At 40.9% G+C, this 18,439-nt stretch overlaps 24 non-coding genes across 24 annotated transcripts; all 24 read right to left on the reverse strand.

Annotated features, from left to right (window-relative positions):
• Positions 1 to 892: 892 nt before the first annotated feature.
• LOC125382222 lies at positions 893 to 998 on the reverse strand. The gene has a single exon (XR_007222433.1). It is a non-coding gene; the product is annotated as a U6 spliceosomal RNA (small nuclear RNA).
• Positions 999 to 1,571: 573 nt separating this feature from the next.
• LOC125382265 lies at positions 1,572 to 1,710 on the reverse strand. Its single transcript, XR_007222482.1, has one exon. It is a non-coding gene; the product is annotated as a U4 spliceosomal RNA (small nuclear RNA).
• Positions 1,711 to 2,369: 659 nt separating this feature from the next.
• LOC125382223 lies at positions 2,370 to 2,475 on the reverse strand. The gene has a single exon (XR_007222434.1). It is a non-coding gene; the product is annotated as a U6 spliceosomal RNA (small nuclear RNA).
• Positions 2,476 to 3,048: 573 nt separating this feature from the next.
• LOC125382266 lies at positions 3,049 to 3,187 on the reverse strand. Its single transcript, XR_007222484.1, has one exon. It is a non-coding gene; the product is annotated as a U4 spliceosomal RNA (small nuclear RNA).
• A 659-nt stretch (positions 3,188 to 3,846) lies between these two features.
• Positions 3,847 to 3,952, reverse strand: LOC125382224. Its single transcript, XR_007222435.1, has one exon. It is a non-coding gene; the product is annotated as a U6 spliceosomal RNA (small nuclear RNA).
• A 573-nt stretch (positions 3,953 to 4,525) lies between these two features.
• Positions 4,526 to 4,664, reverse strand: LOC125382267. The gene has a single exon (XR_007222485.1). It is a non-coding gene; the product is annotated as a U4 spliceosomal RNA (small nuclear RNA).
• A 659-nt stretch (positions 4,665 to 5,323) lies between these two features.
• Positions 5,324 to 5,429, reverse strand: LOC125382225. Its single transcript, XR_007222436.1, has one exon. It is a non-coding gene; the product is annotated as a U6 spliceosomal RNA (small nuclear RNA).
• A 573-nt stretch (positions 5,430 to 6,002) lies between these two features.
• On the reverse strand, positions 6,003 to 6,141 carry LOC125382175. Its single transcript, XR_007222387.1, has one exon. It is a non-coding gene; the product is annotated as a U4 spliceosomal RNA (small nuclear RNA).
• A 659-nt stretch (positions 6,142 to 6,800) lies between these two features.
• On the reverse strand, positions 6,801 to 6,906 carry LOC125382226. Its single transcript, XR_007222437.1, has one exon. It is a non-coding gene; the product is annotated as a U6 spliceosomal RNA (small nuclear RNA).
• A 573-nt stretch (positions 6,907 to 7,479) lies between these two features.
• On the reverse strand, positions 7,480 to 7,618 carry LOC125382176. The gene has a single exon (XR_007222388.1). It is a non-coding gene; the product is annotated as a U4 spliceosomal RNA (small nuclear RNA).
• A 659-nt stretch (positions 7,619 to 8,277) lies between these two features.
• On the reverse strand, positions 8,278 to 8,383 carry LOC125382227. The gene has a single exon (XR_007222438.1). It is a non-coding gene; the product is annotated as a U6 spliceosomal RNA (small nuclear RNA).
• A 573-nt stretch (positions 8,384 to 8,956) lies between these two features.
• Positions 8,957 to 9,095, reverse strand: LOC125382268. The gene has a single exon (XR_007222486.1). It is a non-coding gene; the product is annotated as a U4 spliceosomal RNA (small nuclear RNA).
• A 659-nt stretch (positions 9,096 to 9,754) lies between these two features.
• On the reverse strand, positions 9,755 to 9,860 carry LOC125382228. The gene has a single exon (XR_007222439.1). It is a non-coding gene; the product is annotated as a U6 spliceosomal RNA (small nuclear RNA).
• A 573-nt stretch (positions 9,861 to 10,433) lies between these two features.
• Positions 10,434 to 10,572, reverse strand: LOC125382269. The gene has a single exon (XR_007222487.1). It is a non-coding gene; the product is annotated as a U4 spliceosomal RNA (small nuclear RNA).
• Positions 10,573 to 11,231: 659 nt separating this feature from the next.
• LOC125382229 lies at positions 11,232 to 11,337 on the reverse strand. Its single transcript, XR_007222440.1, has one exon. It is a non-coding gene; the product is annotated as a U6 spliceosomal RNA (small nuclear RNA).
• Positions 11,338 to 11,910: 573 nt separating this feature from the next.
• Positions 11,911 to 12,049, reverse strand: LOC125382178. The gene has a single exon (XR_007222390.1). It is a non-coding gene; the product is annotated as a U4 spliceosomal RNA (small nuclear RNA).
• A 659-nt stretch (positions 12,050 to 12,708) lies between these two features.
• Positions 12,709 to 12,814, reverse strand: LOC125382230. The gene has a single exon (XR_007222441.1). It is a non-coding gene; the product is annotated as a U6 spliceosomal RNA (small nuclear RNA).
• A 573-nt stretch (positions 12,815 to 13,387) lies between these two features.
• LOC125382179 lies at positions 13,388 to 13,526 on the reverse strand. Its single transcript, XR_007222391.1, has one exon. It is a non-coding gene; the product is annotated as a U4 spliceosomal RNA (small nuclear RNA).
• Positions 13,527 to 14,182: 656 nt separating this feature from the next.
• LOC125382232 lies at positions 14,183 to 14,288 on the reverse strand. The gene has a single exon (XR_007222443.1). It is a non-coding gene; the product is annotated as a U6 spliceosomal RNA (small nuclear RNA).
• Positions 14,289 to 14,860: 572 nt separating this feature from the next.
• Positions 14,861 to 14,999, reverse strand: LOC125382270. The gene has a single exon (XR_007222488.1). It is a non-coding gene; the product is annotated as a U4 spliceosomal RNA (small nuclear RNA).
• A 659-nt stretch (positions 15,000 to 15,658) lies between these two features.
• LOC125382233 lies at positions 15,659 to 15,764 on the reverse strand. Its single transcript, XR_007222444.1, has one exon. It is a non-coding gene; the product is annotated as a U6 spliceosomal RNA (small nuclear RNA).
• A 573-nt stretch (positions 15,765 to 16,337) lies between these two features.
• Positions 16,338 to 16,476, reverse strand: LOC125382172. Its single transcript, XR_007222384.1, has one exon. It is a non-coding gene; the product is annotated as a U4 spliceosomal RNA (small nuclear RNA).
• A 659-nt stretch (positions 16,477 to 17,135) lies between these two features.
• Positions 17,136 to 17,241, reverse strand: LOC125382234. Its single transcript, XR_007222445.1, has one exon. It is a non-coding gene; the product is annotated as a U6 spliceosomal RNA (small nuclear RNA).
• A 573-nt stretch (positions 17,242 to 17,814) lies between these two features.
• LOC125382272 lies at positions 17,815 to 17,953 on the reverse strand. Its single transcript, XR_007222490.1, has one exon. It is a non-coding gene; the product is annotated as a U4 spliceosomal RNA (small nuclear RNA).
• Positions 17,954 to 18,439: the final 486 nt, after the last annotated feature.

Raw genomic sequence — 18,439 nt, forward strand, 5'->3', positions numbered from 1 at the left:
TAGTCACCCATTCAAGTGCGACCCTAGTAACCATCTGGGGATAAGTAAAGTTTGGGCAGACACCTTGAGTCTCAATTGAAATATGTTAAATTCATTTAACACAGGCGGCAATGATGAGTGAAGTGAGGGCTTAAGCCATCGTAGGATATACGTTCATGTTAACAGCAAGGTGACATGCGCGACAGCAGTGCTCGGCGGGAATAATCATCCATTCAAACATAATTAAGTGGAGGCTGCGATAATCTGAGATTTCATAGAAATCCTAAACAATGATCTAAGTTTTTAAACAAATCATATAGAGACGGTTTATCCCTGGGTGCCTTTCCACACCATGCCACCGTGGGCATGTACAAAGCTCGTCAGGTGAAAGAAAGAGAGAAAATATAAGTTTGATAATGCAGTCTGTTCATTTCACTTATAAACGTTCATATAACTCTCAATTAAAGAGACCGCCTCCGTGGTCTTGTGGTAGAGCGTCCGCCCTGAGAGCGGAAGGTCCAGGGTTCGATCCCGGGCCGCGTCATACAAAAAGACGTTAAAAGATTGTACTTGTTGTTACCCTGTCTGGCGCTTGGCATTAAGGGGCTAAAACAAGGACTGGTCGGCTCGGAGTCAGTATACTGTGTCTGAGTGGGGTATTCATGTTAAACTGCGGCATGGTATCTCAGTGAGCTAGCACTATAAATCGGCATCAGTCCGGACTAGTACAAGCAGCCACACACACACATACACGTGCATGCACGTCGCTATATAAGTGCAATAATCTTGGACGCGACGTTAAACCCAATTTCACCTCACCTCAATTAAAGTGCGAACATCAACTTCGCCTCATATTGCCACCTGAATGCTGGATGCAGCTTGTTGTGTCAATAATGGGTGGAATGTAAAGATTAAAAATATGGAACGCTTCACGAATTTGCGTGTCATCCTTGCGCAGGGGCCATGCTAATCTTCTCTGTATCGTTCCAATTTTAGTATATGTACTGCGTTAGCAATACACTACAGTCTTGTGATTACGTCCTTTTATAGGGAGGAGATTTGGCTGGCTTTCCAAACACATGAACTATATATGCATGTAACCGTTCAGTGTAGCAACTTAATTCATGCACAACGATCAAACTAATTTCGGTTCTATGCGTACATTTTAGTGGTTTCTGGTTCTATTGTGGTAACACTCTCAAAAGCTTTAGGTAAATTATAAAGTCGTTTTAGACGTGTTTGGTATCATTAATAATCGACGGTGACGCAGAATGCGCGGAATTACATCACATCCGTCTGCAGCAAAAGCATATGATATGTAGAACGTTTACCAGACGACATATACGCGCTACCTGGCGTAAAACCGTCCAAGGGCAATTAACTCTAACTGTCATACTTTTAAATCGTTCACATGTGCATAGCTGTGTATCAATAACATGGAGGAATAGTTTTTGTTCAATACACAGCCAGTCGTAACAAGATGAAACTAGAATGACAAGATCATAATGTTCTGGTTGTGTGTGTGAAGCGAATAAGAAAAAAAACCCACTGTTTTCCTCAATTGAAGTTCTATTTTTATATTAGTTATGAGGCCCCCGTAGGAGCTAACAAAAATTGCGCATGCCGCCCAGTGAAGGGCGTCAGCGCGGGGTATTGGGATTAGTTTTCAACTAGCAATAACCACGCCTCGGATGGACCTCATTGGCTATGGTACCGCCACTGCGCAAAGCTAATGTTATAACATGTTCATAAGAAGGTTGTTGTTTCAAGGACCTACCAATGCCTAGTCTGAACTAATATGCATACTTTAACAAAAAGAAAGCCGGTTTAATTAGCCACAAGCCCTGACACTGACTGGCAGTAGTCACCCATTCAAGTGCGACCCTAGTAACCATCTGGGGATAAGTAAAGTTTGGGCAGACACCTTGAGTCTCAATTGAAATATGTTAAATTCATTTAACACAGGCGGCAATGATGAGTGAAGTGAGGGCTTAAGCCATCGTAGGATATACGTTCATGTTAACAGCAAGGTGACATGCGCGACAGCAGTGCTCGGCGGGAATAATCATCCATTCAAACATAATTAAGTGGAGGCTGCGATAATCTGAGATTTCATAGAAATCCTAAACAATGATCTAAGTTTTTAAACAAATCATATAGAGACGGTTTATCCCTGGGTGCCTTTCCACACCATGCCATCGTGGGCATGTACAAAGCTCGTCAGGTGAAAGAAAGAGAGAAAATATAAGTTTGATAATGCAGTCTGTTCATTTCACTTATAAACGTTCATATAACTCTCAATTAAAGTGCGAACATCAACTTCGCCTCATATTGCCACCTGAATGCTGGATGCAGCTTGTTGTGTCAATAATGGGTGGAATGTAAAGATTAAAAATATGGAACGCTTCACGAATTTGCGTGTCATCCTTGCGCAGGGGCCATGCTAATCTTCTCTGTATCGTTCCAATTTTAGTATATGTACTGCGTTAGCAATACACTACAGTCTTGTGATTACGTCCTTTTATAGGGAGGAGATTTGGCTGGCTTTCCAAACACATGAACTATATATGCATGTAACCGTTCAGTGTAGCAACTTAATTCATGCACAACGATCAAACTAATTTCGGTTCTATGCGTACATTTTAGTGGTTTCTGGTTCTATTGTGGTAACACTCTCAAAAGCTTTAGGTAAATTATAAAGTCGTTTTAGACGTGTTTGGTATCATTAATAATCGACGGTGACGCAGAATGCGCGGAATTACATCACATCCGTCTGCAGCAAAAGCATATGATATGTAGAACGTTTACCAGACGACATATACGCGCTACCTGGCGTAAAACCGTCCAAGGGCAATTAACTCTAACTGTCATACTTTTAAATCGTTCACATGTGCATAGCTGTGTATCAATAACATGGAGGAATAGTTTTTGTTCAATACACAGCCAGTCGTAACAAGATGAAACTAGAATGACAAGATCATAATGTTCTGGTTGTGTGTGTGAAGCGAATAAGAAAAAAAACCCACTGTTTTCCTCAATTGAAGTTCTATTTTTATATTAGTTATGAGGCCCCCGTAGGAGCTAACAAAAATTGCGCATGCCGCCCAGTGAAGGGCGTCAGCGCGGGGTATTGGGATTAGTTTTCAACTAGCAATAACCACGCCTCGGATGGACCTCATTGGCTATGGTACCGCCACTGCGCAAAGCTAATGTTATAACATGTTCATAAGAAGGTTGTTGTTTCAAGGACCTACCAATGCCTAGTCTGAACTAATATGCATACTTTAACAAAAAGAAAGCCGGTTTAATTAGCCACAAGCCCTGACACTGACTGGCAGTAGTCACCCATTCAAGTGCGACCCTAGTAACCATCTGGGGATAAGTAAAGTTTGGGCAGACACCTTGAGTCTCAATTGAAATATGTTAAATTCATTTAACACAGGCGGCAATGATGAGTGAAGTGAGGGCTTAAGCCATCGTAGGATATACGTTCATGTTAACAGCAAGGTGACATGCGCGACAGCAGTGCTCGGCGGGAATAATCATCCATTCAAACATAATTAAGTGGAGGCTGCGATAATCTGAGATTTCATAGAAATCCTAAACAATGATCTAAGTTTTTAAACAAATCATATAGAGACGGTTTATCCCTGGGTGCCTTTCCACACCATGCCATCGTGGGCATGTACAAAGCTCGTCAGGTGAAAGAAAGAGAGAAAATATAAGTTTGATAATGCAGTCTGTTCATTTCACTTATAAACGTTCATATAACTCTCAATTAAAGTGCGAACATCAACTTCGCCTCATATTGCCACCTGAATGCTGGATGCAGCTTGTTGTGTCAATAATGGGTGGAATGTAAAGATTAAAAATATGGAACGCTTCACGAATTTGCGTGTCATCCTTGCGCAGGGGCCATGCTAATCTTCTCTGTATCGTTCCAATTTTAGTATATGTACTGCGTTAGCAATACACTACAGTCTTGTGATTACGTCCTTTTATAGGGAGGAGATTTGGCTGGCTTTCCAAACACATGAACTATATATGCATGTAACCGTTCAGTGTAGCAACTTAATTCATGCACAACGATCAAACTAATTTCGGTTCTATGCGTACATTTTAGTGGTTTCTGGTTCTATTGTGGTAACACTCTCAAAAGCTTTAGGTAAATTATAAAGTCGTTTTAGACGTGTTTGGTATCATTAATAATCGACGGTGACGCAGAATGCGCGGAATTACATCACATCCGTCTGCAGCAAAAGCATATGATATGTAGAACGTTTACCAGACGACATATACGCGCTACCTGGCGTAAAACCGTCCAAGGGCAATTAACTCTAACTGTCATACTTTTAAATCGTTCACATGTGCATAGCTGTGTATCAATAACATGGAGGAATAGTTTTTGTTCAATACACAGCCAGTCGTAACAAGATGAAACTAGAATGACAAGATCATAATGTTCTGGTTGTGTGTGTGAAGCGAATAAGAAAAAAAACCCACTGTTTTCCTCAATTGAAGTTCTATTTTTATATTAGTTATGAGGCCCCCGTAGGAGCTAACAAAAATTGCGCATGCCGCCCAGTGAAGGGCGTCAGCGCGGGGTATTGGGATTAGTTTTCAACTAGCAATAACCACGCCTCGGATGGACCTCATTGGCTATGGTACCGCCACTGCGCAAAGCTAATGTTATAACATGTTCATAAGAAGGTTGTTGTTTCAAGGACCTACCAATGCCTAGTCTGAACTAATATGCATACTTTAACAAAAAGAAAGCCGGTTTAATTAGCCACAAGCCCTGACACTGACTGGCAGTAGTCACCCATTCAAGTGCGACCCTAGTAACCATCTGGGGATAAGTAAAGTTTGGGCAGACACCTTGAGTCTCAATTGAAATATGTTAAATTCATTTAACACAGGCGGCAATGATGAGTGAAGTGAGGGCTTAAGCCATCGTAGGATATACGTTCATGTTAACAGCAAGGTGACATGCGCGACAGCAGTGCTCGGCGGGAATAATCATCCATTCAAACATAATTAAGTGGAGGCTGCGATAATCTGAGATTTCATAGAAATCCTAAACAATGATCTAAGTTTTTAAACAAATCATATAGAGACGGTTTATCCCTGGGTGCCTTTCCACACCATGCCACCGTGGGCATGTACAAAGCTCGTCAGGTGAAAGAAAGAGAGAAAATATAAGTTTGATAATGCAGTCTGTTCATTTCACTTATAAACGTTCATATAACTCTCAATTAAAGTGCGAACATCAACTTCGCCTCATATTGCCACCTGAATGCTGGATGCAGCTTGTTGTGTCAATAATGGGTGGAATGTAAAGATTAAAAATATGGAACGCTTCACGAATTTGCGTGTCATCCTTGCGCAGGGGCCATGCTAATCTTCTCTGTATCGTTCCAATTTTAGTATATGTACTGCGTTAGCAATACACTACAGTCTTGTGATTACGTCCTTTTATAGGGAGGAGATTTGGCTGGCTTTCCAAACACATGAACTATATATGCATGTAACCGTTCAGTGTAGCAACTTAATTCATGCACAACGATCAAACTAATTTCGGTTCTATGCGTACATTTTAGTGGTTTCTGGTTCTATTGTGGTAACACTCTCAAAAGCTTTAGGTAAATTATAAAGTCGTTTTAGACGTGTTTGGTATCATTAATAATCGACGGTGACGCAGAATGCGCGGAATTACATCACATCCGTCTGCAGCAAAAGCATATGATATGTAGAACGTTTACCAGACGACATATACGCGCTACCTGGCGTAAAACCGTCCAAGGGCAATTAACTCTAACTGTCATACTTTTAAATCGTTCACATGTGCATAGCTGTGTATCAATAACATGGAGGAATAGTTTTTGTTCAATACACAGCCAGTCGTAACAAGATGAAACTAGAATGACAAGATCATAATGTTCGGGTTGTGTGTGTGAAGCGAATAAGAAAAAAAACCCACTGTTTTCCTCAATTGAAGTTCTATTTTTATATTAGTTATGAGGCCCCCGTAGGAGCTAACAAAAATTGCGCATGCCGCCCAGTGAAGGGCGTCAGCGCGGGGTATTGGGATTAGTTTTCAACTAGCAATAACCACGCCTCGGATGGACCTTATTGGCTATGGTACCGCCACTGCGCAAAGCTAATGTTATAACATGTTCATAAGAAGGTTGTTGTTTCAAGGACCTACCAATGCCTAGTCTGAACTAATATGCATACTTTAACAAAAAGAAAGCCGGTTTAATTAGCCACAAGCCCTGACACTGACTGGCAGTAGTCACCCATTCAAGTGCGACCCTAGTAACCATCTGGGGATAAGTAAAGTTTGGCCAGACACCTTGAGTCTCAATTGAAATATGTTAAATTCATTTAACACAGGCGGCAATGATGAGTGAAGTGAGGGCTTAAGCCATCGTAGGATATACGTTCATGTTAACAGCAAGGTGACATGCGCGACAGCAGTGCTCGGCGGGAATAATCATCCATTCAAACATAATTAAGTGGAGGCTGCGATAATCTGAGATTTCATAGAAATCCTAAACAATGATCTAAGTTTTTAAACAAATCATATAGAGACGGTTTATCCCTGGGTGCCTTTCCACACCATGCCACCGTGGGCATGTACAAAGCTCGTCAGGTGAAAGAAAGAGAGAAAATATAAGTTTGATAATGCAGTCTGTTCATTTCACTTATAAACGTTCATATAACTCTCAATTAAAGTGCGAACATCAACTTCGCCTCATATTGCCACCTGAATGCTGGATGCAGCTTGTTGTGTCAATAATGGGTGGAATGTAAAGATTAAAAATATGGAACGCTTCACGAATTTGCGTGTCATCCTTGCGCAGGGGCCATGCTAATCTTCTCTGTATCGTTCCAATTTTAGTATATGTACTGCGTTAGCAATACACTACAGTCTTGTGATTACGTCCTTTTATAGGGAGGAGATTTGGCTGGCTTTCCAAACACATGAACTATATATGCATGTAACCGTTCAGTGTAGCAACTTAATTCATGCACAACGATCAAACTAATTTCGGTTCTATGCGTACATTTTAGTGGTTTCTGGTTCTATTGTGGTAACACTCTCAAAAGCTTTAGGTAAATTATAAAGTCGTTTTAGACGTGTTTGGTATCATTAATAATCGACGGTGACGCAGAATGCGCGGAATTACATCACATCCGTCTGCAGCAAAAGCATATGATATGTAGAACGTTTACCAGACGACATATACGCGCTACCTGGCGTAAAACCGTCCAAGGGCAATTAACTCTAACTGTCATACTTTTAAATCGTTCACATGTGCATAGCTGTGTATCAATAACATGGAGGAATAGTTTTTGTTCAATACACAGCCAGTCGTAACAAGATGAAACTAGAATGACAAGATCATAATGTTCTGGTTGTGTGTGTGAAGCGAATAAGAAAAAAAACCCACTGTTTTCCTCAATTGAAGTTCTATTTTTATATTAGTTATGAGGCCCCCGTAGGAGCTAACAAAAATTGCGCATGCCGCCCAGTGAAGGGCGTCAGCGCGGGGTATTGGGATTAGTTTTCAACTAGCAATAACCACGCCTCGGATGGACCTTATTGGCTATGGTACCGCCACTGCGCAAAGCTAATGTTATAACATGTTCATAAGAAGGTTGTTGTTTCAAGGACCTACCAATGCCTAGTCTGAACTAATATGCATACTTTAACAAAAAGAAAGCCGGTTTAATTAGCCACAAGCCCTGACACTGACTGGCAGTAGTCACCCATTCAAGTGCGACCCTAGTAACCATCTGGGGATAAGTAAAGTTTGGCCAGACACCTTGGGTCTCAATTGAAATATGTTAAATTCATTTAACACAGGCGGCAATGATGAGTGAAGTGAGGGCTTAAGCCATCGTAGGATATACGTTCATGTTAACAGCAAGGTGACATGCGCGACAGCAGTGCTCGGCGGGAATAATCATCCATTCAAACATAATTAAGTGGAGGCTGCGATAATCTGAGATTTCATAGAAATCCTAAACAATGATCTAAGTTTTTAAACAAATCATATAGAGACGGTTTATCCCTGGGTGCCTTTCCACACCATGCCACCGTGGGCATGTACAAAGCTCGTCAGGTGAAAGAAAGAGAGAAAATATAAGTTTGATAATGCAGTCTGTTCATTTCACTTATAAACGTTCATATAACTCTCAATTAAAGTGCGAACATCAACTTCGCCTCATATTGCCACCTGAATGCTGGATGCAGCTTGTTGTGTCAATAATGGGTGGAATGTAAAGATTAAAAATATGGAACGCTTCACGAATTTGCGTGTCATCCTTGCGCAGGGGCCATGCTAATCTTCTCTGTATCGTTCCAATTTTAGTATATGTACTGCGTTAGCAATACACTACAGTCTTGTGATTACGTCCTTTTATAGGGAGGAGATTTGGCTGGCTTTCCAAACACATGAACTATATATGCATGTAACCGTTCAGTGTAGCAACTTAATTCATGCACAACGATCAAACTAATTTCGGTTCTATGCGTACATTTTAGTGGTTTCTGGTTCTATTGTGGTAACACTCTCAAAAGCTTTAGGTAAATTATAAAGTCGTTTTAGACGTGTTTGGTATCATTAATAATCGACGGTGACGCAGAATGCGCGGAATTACATCACATCCGTCTGCAGCAAAAGCATATGATATGTAGAACGTTTACCAGACGACATATACGCGCTACCTGGCGTAAAACCGTCCAAGGGCAATTAACTCTAACTGTCATACTTTTAAATCGTTCACATGTGCATAGCTGTGTATCAATAACATGGAGGAATAGTTTTTGTTCAATACACAGCCAGTCGTAACAAGATGAAACTAGAATGACAAGATCATAATGTTCGGGTTGTGTGTGTGAAGCGAATAAGAAAAAAAACCCACTGTTTTCCTCAATTGAAGTTCTATTTTTATATTAGTTATGAGGCCCCCGTAGGAGCTAACAAAAATTGCGCATGCCGCCCAGTGAAGGGCGTCAGCGCGGGGTATTGGGATTAGTTTTCAACTAGCAATAACCACGCCTCGGATGGACCTCATTGGCTATGGTACCGCCACTGCGCAAAGCTAATGTTATAACATGTTCATAAGAAGGTTGTTGTTTCAAGGACCTACCAATGCCTAGTCTGAACTAATTTGCATACTTTAACAAAAAGAAAGCCGGTTTAATTAGCCACAAGCCCTGACACTGACTGGCAGTAGTCACCCATTCAAGTGCGACCCTAGTAACCATCTGGGGATAAGTAAAGTTTGGGCAGACACCTTGAGTCTCAATTGAAATATGTTAAATTCATTTAACACAGGCGGCAATGATGAGTGAAGTGAGGGCTTAAGCCATCGTAGGATATACGTTCATGTTAACAGCAAGGTGACATGCGCGACAGCAGTGCTCGGCGGGAATAATCATCCATTCAAACATAATTAAGTGGAGGCTGCGATAATCTGAGATTTCATAGAAATCCTAAACAATGATCTAAGTTTTTAAACAAATCATATAGAGACGGTTTATCCCTGGGTGCCTTTCCACACCATGCCACCGTGGGCATGTACAAAGCTCGTCAGGTGAAAGAAAGAGAGAAAATATAAGTTTGATAATGCAGTCTGTTCATTTCACTTATAAACGTTCATATAACTCTCAATTAAAGTGCGAACATCAACTTCGCCTCATATTGCCACCTGAATGCTGGATGCAGCTTGTTGTGTCAATAATGGGTGGAATGTAAAGATTAAAAATATGGAACGCTTCACGAATTTGCGTGTCATCCTTGCGCAGGGGCCATGCTAATCTTCTCTGTATCGTTCCAATTTTAGTATATGTACTGCGTTAGCAATACACTACAGTCTTGTGATTACGTCCTTTTATAGGGAGGAGATTTGGCTGGCTTTCCAAACACATGAACTATATACGCATGTTACCGTTCAGTGTAGCAACTTAATTCATGCACAACGATCAAACTAATTTCGGTTCTATGCGTACATTTTAGTGGTTTCTGGTTCTATTGTGGTAACACTCTCAAAAGCTTTAGGTAAATTATAAAGTCGTTTTAGACGTGTTTGGTATCATTAATAATCGACGGTGACGCAGAATGCGCGGAATTACATCACATCCGTCTGCAGCAAAAGCATATGATATGTAGAACGTTTACCAGACGACATATACGCGCTACCTGGCGTAAAACCGTCCAAGGGCAATTAACTCTAACTGTCATACTTTTAAATCGTTCACATGTGCATAGCTGTGTATCAATAACATGGAGGAATAGTTTTTGTTCAATACACAGCCAGTCGTAACAAGATGAAACTAGAATGACAAGATCATAATGTTCGGGTTGTGTGTGTGAAGCGAATAAGAAAAAAAACCCACTGTTTTCCTCAATTGAAGTTCTATTTTTATATTAGTTATGAGGCCCCCGTAGGAGCTAACAAAAATTGCGCATGCCGCCCAGTGAAGGGCGTCAGCGCGGGGTATTGGGATTAGTTTTCAACTAGCAATAACCACGCCTCGGATGGACCTCATTGGCTATGGTACCGCCACTGCGCAAAGCTAATGTTATAACATGTTCATAAGAAGGTTGTTGTTTCAAGGACCTACCAATGCCTAGTCTGAACTAATTTGCATACTTTAACAAAAAGAAAGCCGGTTTAATTAGCCACAAGCCCTGACACTGACTGGCAGTAGTCACCCATTCAAGTGCGACCCTAGTAACCATCTGGGGATAAGTAAAGTTTGGGCAGACACCTTGAGTCTCAATTGAAATATGTTAAATTCATTTAACACAGGCGGCAATGATGAGTGAAGTGAGGGCTTAAGCCATCGTAGGATATACGTTCATGTTAACAGCAAGGTGACATGCGCGACAGCAGTGCTCGGCGGGAATAATCATCCATTCAAACATAATTAAGTGGAGGCTGCGATAATCTGAGATTTCATAGAAATCCTAAACAATGATCTAAGTTTTTAAACAAATCATATAGAGACGGTTTATCCCTGGGTGCCTTTCCACACCATGCCACCGTGGGCATGTACAAAGCTCGTCAGGTGAAAGAAAGAGAGAAAATATAAGTTTGATAATGTAGTCTGTTCATTTCACTTATAAACGTTCATATAACTCTCAATTAAAGTGCGAACATCAACTTCGCCTCATATTGCCACCTGAATGCTGGATGCAGCTTGTTGTGTCAATAATGGGTGGAATGTAAAGATTAAAAATATGGAACGCTTCACGAATTTGCGTGTCATCCTTGCGCAGGGGCCATGCTAATCTTCTCTGTATCGTTCCAATTTTAGTATATGTACTGCGTTAGCAATACACTACAGTCTTGTGATTACGTCCTTTTATAGGGAGGAGATTTGGCTGGCTTTCCAAACACATGAACTATATATGCATGTTACCGTTCAGTGTAGCAACTTAATTCATGCACAACGATCAAACTAATTTCGGTTCTATGCGTACATTTTAGTGGTTTCTGGTTCTATTGTGGTAACACTCTCAAAAGCTTTAGGTAAATTATAAAGTCGTTTTAGACGTGTTTGGTATCATTAATAATCGACGGTGACGCAGAATGCGCGGAATTACATCACATCCGTCTGCAGCAAAAGCATATGATATGTAGAACGTTTACCAGACGACATATACGCGCTACCTGGCGTAAAACCGTCCAAGGGCAATTAACTCTAACTGTCATACTTTTAAATCGTTCACGTGTGCATAGCTGTGTATCAATAACATGGAGGAATAGTTTTTGTTCAATACACAGCCAGTCGTAACAAGATGAAACTAGAATGACAAGATCATAATGTTCGGGTTGTGTGTGTGAAGCGAATAAGAAAAAAAACCCACTGTTTTACTCAATTGAAGTTCTATTTTTATATTAGTTATGAGGCCCCCGTAGGAGCTAACAAAAATTGCGCATGCTGCCCAGTGAAGGGCGTCAGCGCAGGGTATTGGGATTAGTTTTCAACTAGCAATAACCACGCCTCGGATGGACCTCATTGGCTATGGTACCGCCACTGCGCAAAGCTAATGTTATAACATGTTCATAAGAAGGTTGTTGTTTCAAGGACCTACCAATGCCTAGTCTGAACTAATTTGCATACTTTAACAAAAAGAAAGCCGGTTTAATTAGCCACAAGCCCTGACACTGACTGGCAGTAGTCACCCATTCAAGTGCGACCCTAGTAACCATCTGGGGATAAGTAAAGTTTGGGCAGACACCTTGAGTCTCAATTGAAATATGTTAAATTCATTTAACACAGGCGGCAATGATGAGTGAAGTGAGGGCTTAAGCCATCGTAGGATATACGTTCATGTTAACAGCAAGGTGACATGCGCGACAGCAGTGCTCGGCGGGAATAATCATCCATTCAAACATAATTAAGTGGAGGCTGCGATAATCTGAGATTTCATAGAAATCCTAAACAATGATCTAAGTTTTTAAACAAATCATATAGAGACGGTTTATCCCTGGGTGCCTTTCCACACCATGCCACCGTGGGCATGTACAAAGCTCGTCAGGTGAAAGAAAGAGAGAAAATATAAGTTTGATAATGTAGTCTGTTCATTTCACTTATAAACGTTCATATAACTCTCAATTAAAGTGCGAACATCAACTTCGCCTCATATTGCCACCTGAATGCTGGATGCAGCTTGTTGTGTCAATAATGGGTGGAATGTAAAGATTAAAAATATGGAACGCTTCACGAATTTGCGTGTCATCCTTGCGCAGGGGCCATGCTAATCTTCTCTGTATCGTTCCAATTTTAGTATATGTACTGCGTTAGCAATACACTACAGTCTTGTGATTACGTCCTTTTATAGGGAGGAGATTTGGCTGGCTTTCCAAACACATGAACTATATATGCATGTTACCGTTCAGTGTAGCAACTTAATTCATGCACAACGATCAAACTAATTTCGGTTCTATGCGTACATTTTAGTGGTTTCTGGTTCTATTGTGGTAACACTCTCAAAAGCTTTAGGTAAATTATAAAGTCGTTTTAGACGTGTTTGGTATCATTAATAATCGACGGTGACGCAGAATGCGCGGAATTACATCACATCCGTCTGCAGCAAAAGCATATGATATGTAGAACGTTTACCAGACGACATATACGCGCTACCTGGCGTAAAACCGTCCAAGGGCAATTAACTCTAACTGTCATACTTTTAAATCGTTCACGTGTGCATAGCTGTGTATCAATAACATGGAGGAATAGTTTTTGTTCAATACACAGCCAGTCGTAACAAGATGAAACTAGAATGACAAGATCATAATGTTCGGGTTGTGTGTGTGAAGCGAATAAGAAAAAAAACCCACTGTTTTACTCAATTGAAGTTCTATTTTTATATTAGTTATGAGGCCCCCGTAGGAGCTAACAAAAATTGCGCATGCTGCCCAGTGAAGGGCGTCAGCGCAGGGTATTGGGATTAGTTTTCAACTAGCAATAACCACGCCTCGGATGGACCTCATTGGCTATGGTACCGCCACTGCGCAAAGCTAATGTTATAACATGTTCATAAGAAGGTTGTTTCAAGGACCTACCAATGCCTAGTCTGAACTAATTTGCATACTTTAACAAAAAGAAAGCCGGTTTAATTAGCCACAAGCCCTGACACTGACTGGCAGTAGTCACCCATTCAAGTGCGACCCTAGTAACCATCTGGGGATAAGTAAAGTTTGGGCAGACACCTTGAGTCTCAATTGAAATATGTTAAATTCATTTAACACAGGCGGCAATGATGAGTGAAGTGAGGGCTTAAGCCATCGTAGGATATACGTTCATGTTAACAGCAAGGTGACATGCGCGACAGCAGTGCTCGGCGGGAATAATCATCCATTCAAACATAATTAAGTGGAGGCTGCGATAATCTGAGATTTCATAGAAATCCTAAACAATGATCTAAGTTTTTAAACAAATCATATAGAGACGGTTTATCCCTGGGTGCCTTTCCACACCATGCCACCGTGGGCATGTACAAAGCTCGTCAGGTGAAAGAAAGAGAGAAAATATAAGTTTGATAATGCAGTCTGTTCATTTCACTTATAAACGTTCATATAACTCTCAATTAAAGTGCGAACATCAACTTCGCCTCATATTGCCACCTGAATGCTGGATGCAGCTTGTTGTGTCAATAATGGGTGGAATGTAAAGATTAAAAATATGGAACGCTTCACGAATTTGCGTGTCATCCTTGCGCAGGGGCCATGCTAATCTTCTCTGTATCGTTCCAATTTTAGTATATGTACTGCGTTAGCAATACACTACAGTCTTGTGATTACGTCCTTTTATAGGGAGGAGATTTGGCTGGCTTTCCAAACACATGAACTATATATGCATGTTACCGTTCAGTGTAGCAACTTAATTCATGCACAACGATCAAACTAATTTCGGTTCTATGCGTACATTTTAGTGGTTTCTGGTTCTATTGTGGTAACACTCTCAAAAGCTTTAGGTAAATTATAAAGTCGTTTTAGACGTGTTTGGTATCATTAATAATCGACGGTGACGCAGAATGCGCGGAATTACATCACATCCGTCTGCAGCAAAAGCATATGATATGTAGAACGTTTACCAGACGACATATACGCGCTACCTGGCGTAAAACCGTCCAAGGGCAATTAACTCTAACTGTCATACTTTTAAATCGTTCACATGTGCATAGCTGTGTATCAATAACATGGAGGAATAGTTTTTGTTCAATACACAGCCTGTCGTAACAAGATGAAACTAGAATGACAAGATCATAATGTTCGGGTTGTGTGTGTGAAGCGAATAAGAAAAAAACCCCACTGTTTACTCAATTGAAGTTCTATTTTTATATTAGTTATGAGGCCCCCGTAGGAGCTAACAAAAATTGCGCATGCCGCCCAGTGAAGGGCGTCAGCGCGGGGTATTGGGATTAGTTTTCAACTAGCAATAACCACGCCTCGGATGGACCTCATTGGCTATGGTACCGCCACTGCGCAAAGCTAATGTTATAACATGTTCATAAGAAGGTTGTTGTTTCAAGGACCTACCAATGCCTAGTCTGAACTAATTTGCATACTTTAACAAAAAGAAAGCCGGTTTAATTAGCCACAAGCCCTGACACTGACTGGCAGTAGTCACCCATTCAAGTGCGACCCTAGTAACCATCTGGGGATAAGTAAAGTTTGGGCAGACACCTTGAGTCTCAATTGAAATATGTTAAATTCATTTAACACAGGCGGCAATGATGAGTGAAGTGAGGGCTTAAGCCATCGTAGGATATACGTTCATGTTAACAGCAAGGTGACATGCGCGACAGCAGTGCTCGGCGGGAATAATCATCCATTCAAACATAATTAAGTGGAGGCTGCGATAATCTGAGATTTCATAGAAATCCTAAACAATGATCTAAGTTTTTAAACAAATCATATAGAGACGGTTTATCCCTGGGTGCCTTTCCACACCATGCCACCGTGGGCATGTACAAAGCTCGTCAGGTGAAAGAAAGAGAGAAAATATAAGTTTGATAATGCAGTCTGTTCATTTCACTTATAAACGTTCATATAACTCTCAATTAAAGTGCGAACATCAACTTCGCCTCATATTGCCACCTGAATGCTGGATGCAGCTTGTTGTGTCAATAATGGGTGGAATGTAAAGATTAAAAATATGGAACGCTTCACGAATTTGCGTGTCATCCTTGCGCAGGGGCCATGCTAATCTTCTCTGTATCGTTCCAATTTTAGTATATGTACTGCGTTAGCAATACACTACAGTCTTGTGATTACGTCCTTTTATAGGGAGGAGATTTGGCTGGCTTTCCAAACACATGAACTATATATGCATGTTACCGTTCAGTGTAGCAACTTAATTCATGCACAACGATCAAACTAATTTCGGTTCTATGCGTACATTTTAGTGGTTTCTGGTTCTATTGTGGTAACACTCTCAAAAGCTTTAGGTAAATTATAAAGTCGTTTTAGACGTGTTTGGTATCATTAATAATCGACGGTGACGCAGAATGCGCGGAATTACATCACATCCGTCTGCAGCAAAAGCATATGATATGTAGAACGTTTACCAGACGACATATACGCGCTACCTGGCGTAAAACCGTCCAAGGGCAATTAACTCTAACTGTCATACTTTTAAATCGTTCACATGTGCATAGCTGTGTATCAATAACATGGAGGAATAGTTTTTGTTCAATACACAGCCTGTCGTAACAAGATGAAACTAGAATGACAAGATCATAATGTTCGGGTTGTGTGTGTGAAGCGAATAAGAAAAAAAACCCACTGTTTTCCTCAATTGAAGTTCTATTTTTATATTAGTTATGAGGCCCCCGTAGGAGCTAACAAAAATTGCGCATGCTGCCCAGTGAAGGGCGTCAGCGCGGGGTATTGGGATTAGTTTTCAACTAGCAATAACCACGCCTCGGATGGACCTCATTGGCTATGGTACCGCCACTGCGCAAAGCTAATGTTATAACATGTTCATAAGAAGGTTGTTGTTTCAAGGACCTACCAATGCCTAGTCTGAACTAATTTGCATACTTTAACAAAAAGAAAGCCGGTTTAATTAGCCACAAGCCCTGACACTGACTGGCAGTAGTCACCCATTCAAGTGCGACCCTAGTAACCATCTGGGGATAAGTAAAGTTTGGGCAGACACCTTGAGTCTCAATTGAAATGTGTTAAATTCATTTAACACAGGCGGCAATGATGAGTGAAGTGAGGGCTTAAGCCATCGTAGGATATACGTTCATGTTAACAGCAAGGTGACATGCGCGACAGCAGTGCTCGGCGGGAATAATCATCCATTCAAACATAATTAAGTGGAGGCTGCGATAATCTGAGATTTCATAGAAATCCTAAACAATGATCTAAGTTTTTAAACAAATCATATAGAGACGGTTTATCCCTGGGTGCCTTTCCACACCATGCCACCGTGGGCATGTACAAAGCTCGTCAGGTGAAAGAAAGAGAGAAAATATAAGTTTGATAATGCAGTCTGTTCATTTCACTTATAAACGTTCATATAACTCTCAATTAAAGTGCGAACATCAACTTCGCCTCATATTGCCACCTGAATGCTGGATGCAGCTTGTTGTGTCAATAATGGGTGGAATGTAAAGATTAAAAATATGGAACGCTTCACGAATTTGCGTGTCATCCTTGCGCAGGGGCCATGCTAATCTTCTCTGTATCGTTCCAATTTTAGTATATGTACTGCGTTAGCAATACACTACAGTCTTGTGATTACGTCCTTTTATAGGGAGGAGATTTGGCTGGCTTTCCAAACACATGAACTATATATGCATGTTACCGTTCAGTGTAGCAACTTAATTCATGCACAACGATCAAACTAATTTCGGTTCTATGCGTACATTTTAGTGGTTTCTGGTTCTATTGTGGTAACACTCTCAAAAGCTTTAGGTAAATTATAAAGTCGTTTTAGACGTGTTTGGTATCATTAATAATCGACGGTGACGCAGAATGCGCGGAATTACATCACATCCGTCTGCAGCAAAAGCATATGATATGTAGAACGTTTACCAGACGACATATACGCGCTACCTGGCGTAAAACCGTCCAAGGGCAATTAACTCTAACTGTCATACTTTTAAATCGTTCACATGTGCATAGCTGTGTATCAATAACATGGAGGAATAGTTTTTGTTCAATACACAGCCAGTCGTAACAAGATGAAACTAGAATGACAAGATCATAATGTTCGGGTTGTGTGTGTGAAGCGAATAAGAAAAAAAACCCACTGTTTTCCTCAATTGAAGTTCTATTTTTATATTAGTTATGAGGCCCCCGTAGGAGCTAACAAAAATTGCGCATGCCGCCCAGTGAAGGGCGTCAGCGCGGGGTATTGGGATTAGTTTTCAACTAGCAATAACCACGCCTCGGATGGACCTCATTGGCTATGGTACCGCCACTGCGCAAAGCTAATGTTATAACATGTTCATAAGAAGGTTGTTGTTTCAAGGACCTACCAATGCCTAGTCTGAACTAATTTGCATACTTTAACAAAAAGAAAGCCGGTTTAATTAGCCACAAGCCCTGACACTGACTGGCAGTAGTCACCCATTCAAGTGCGACCCTAGTAACCATCTGGGGATAAGTAAAGTTTGGGCAGACACCTTGAGTCTCAATTGAAATATGTTAAATTCATTTAACACAGGCGGCAATGATGAGTGAAGTGAGGGCTTAAGCCATCGTAGGATATACGTTCATGTTAACAGCAAGGTGACATGCGCGACAGCAGTGCTCGGCGGGAATAATCATCCATTCAAACATAATTAAGTGGAGGCTGCGATAATCTGAGATTTCATAGAAATCCTAAACAATGATCTAAGTTTTTAAACAAATCATATAGAGACGGTTTATCCCTGGGTGCCTTTCCACACCATGCCACCGTGGGCATGTACAAAGC

The sequence above is a fragment of the Haliotis rufescens genome, unplaced genomic scaffold (genome assembly GCF_023055435.1).
Source record: "Haliotis rufescens isolate VD_foot unplaced genomic scaffold, xgHalRufe1.0.p SCAF_2, whole genome shotgun sequence".
In the NCBI taxonomy this organism is placed as follows: domain Eukaryota; kingdom Metazoa; phylum Mollusca; class Gastropoda; order Lepetellida; family Haliotidae; genus Haliotis; species Haliotis rufescens.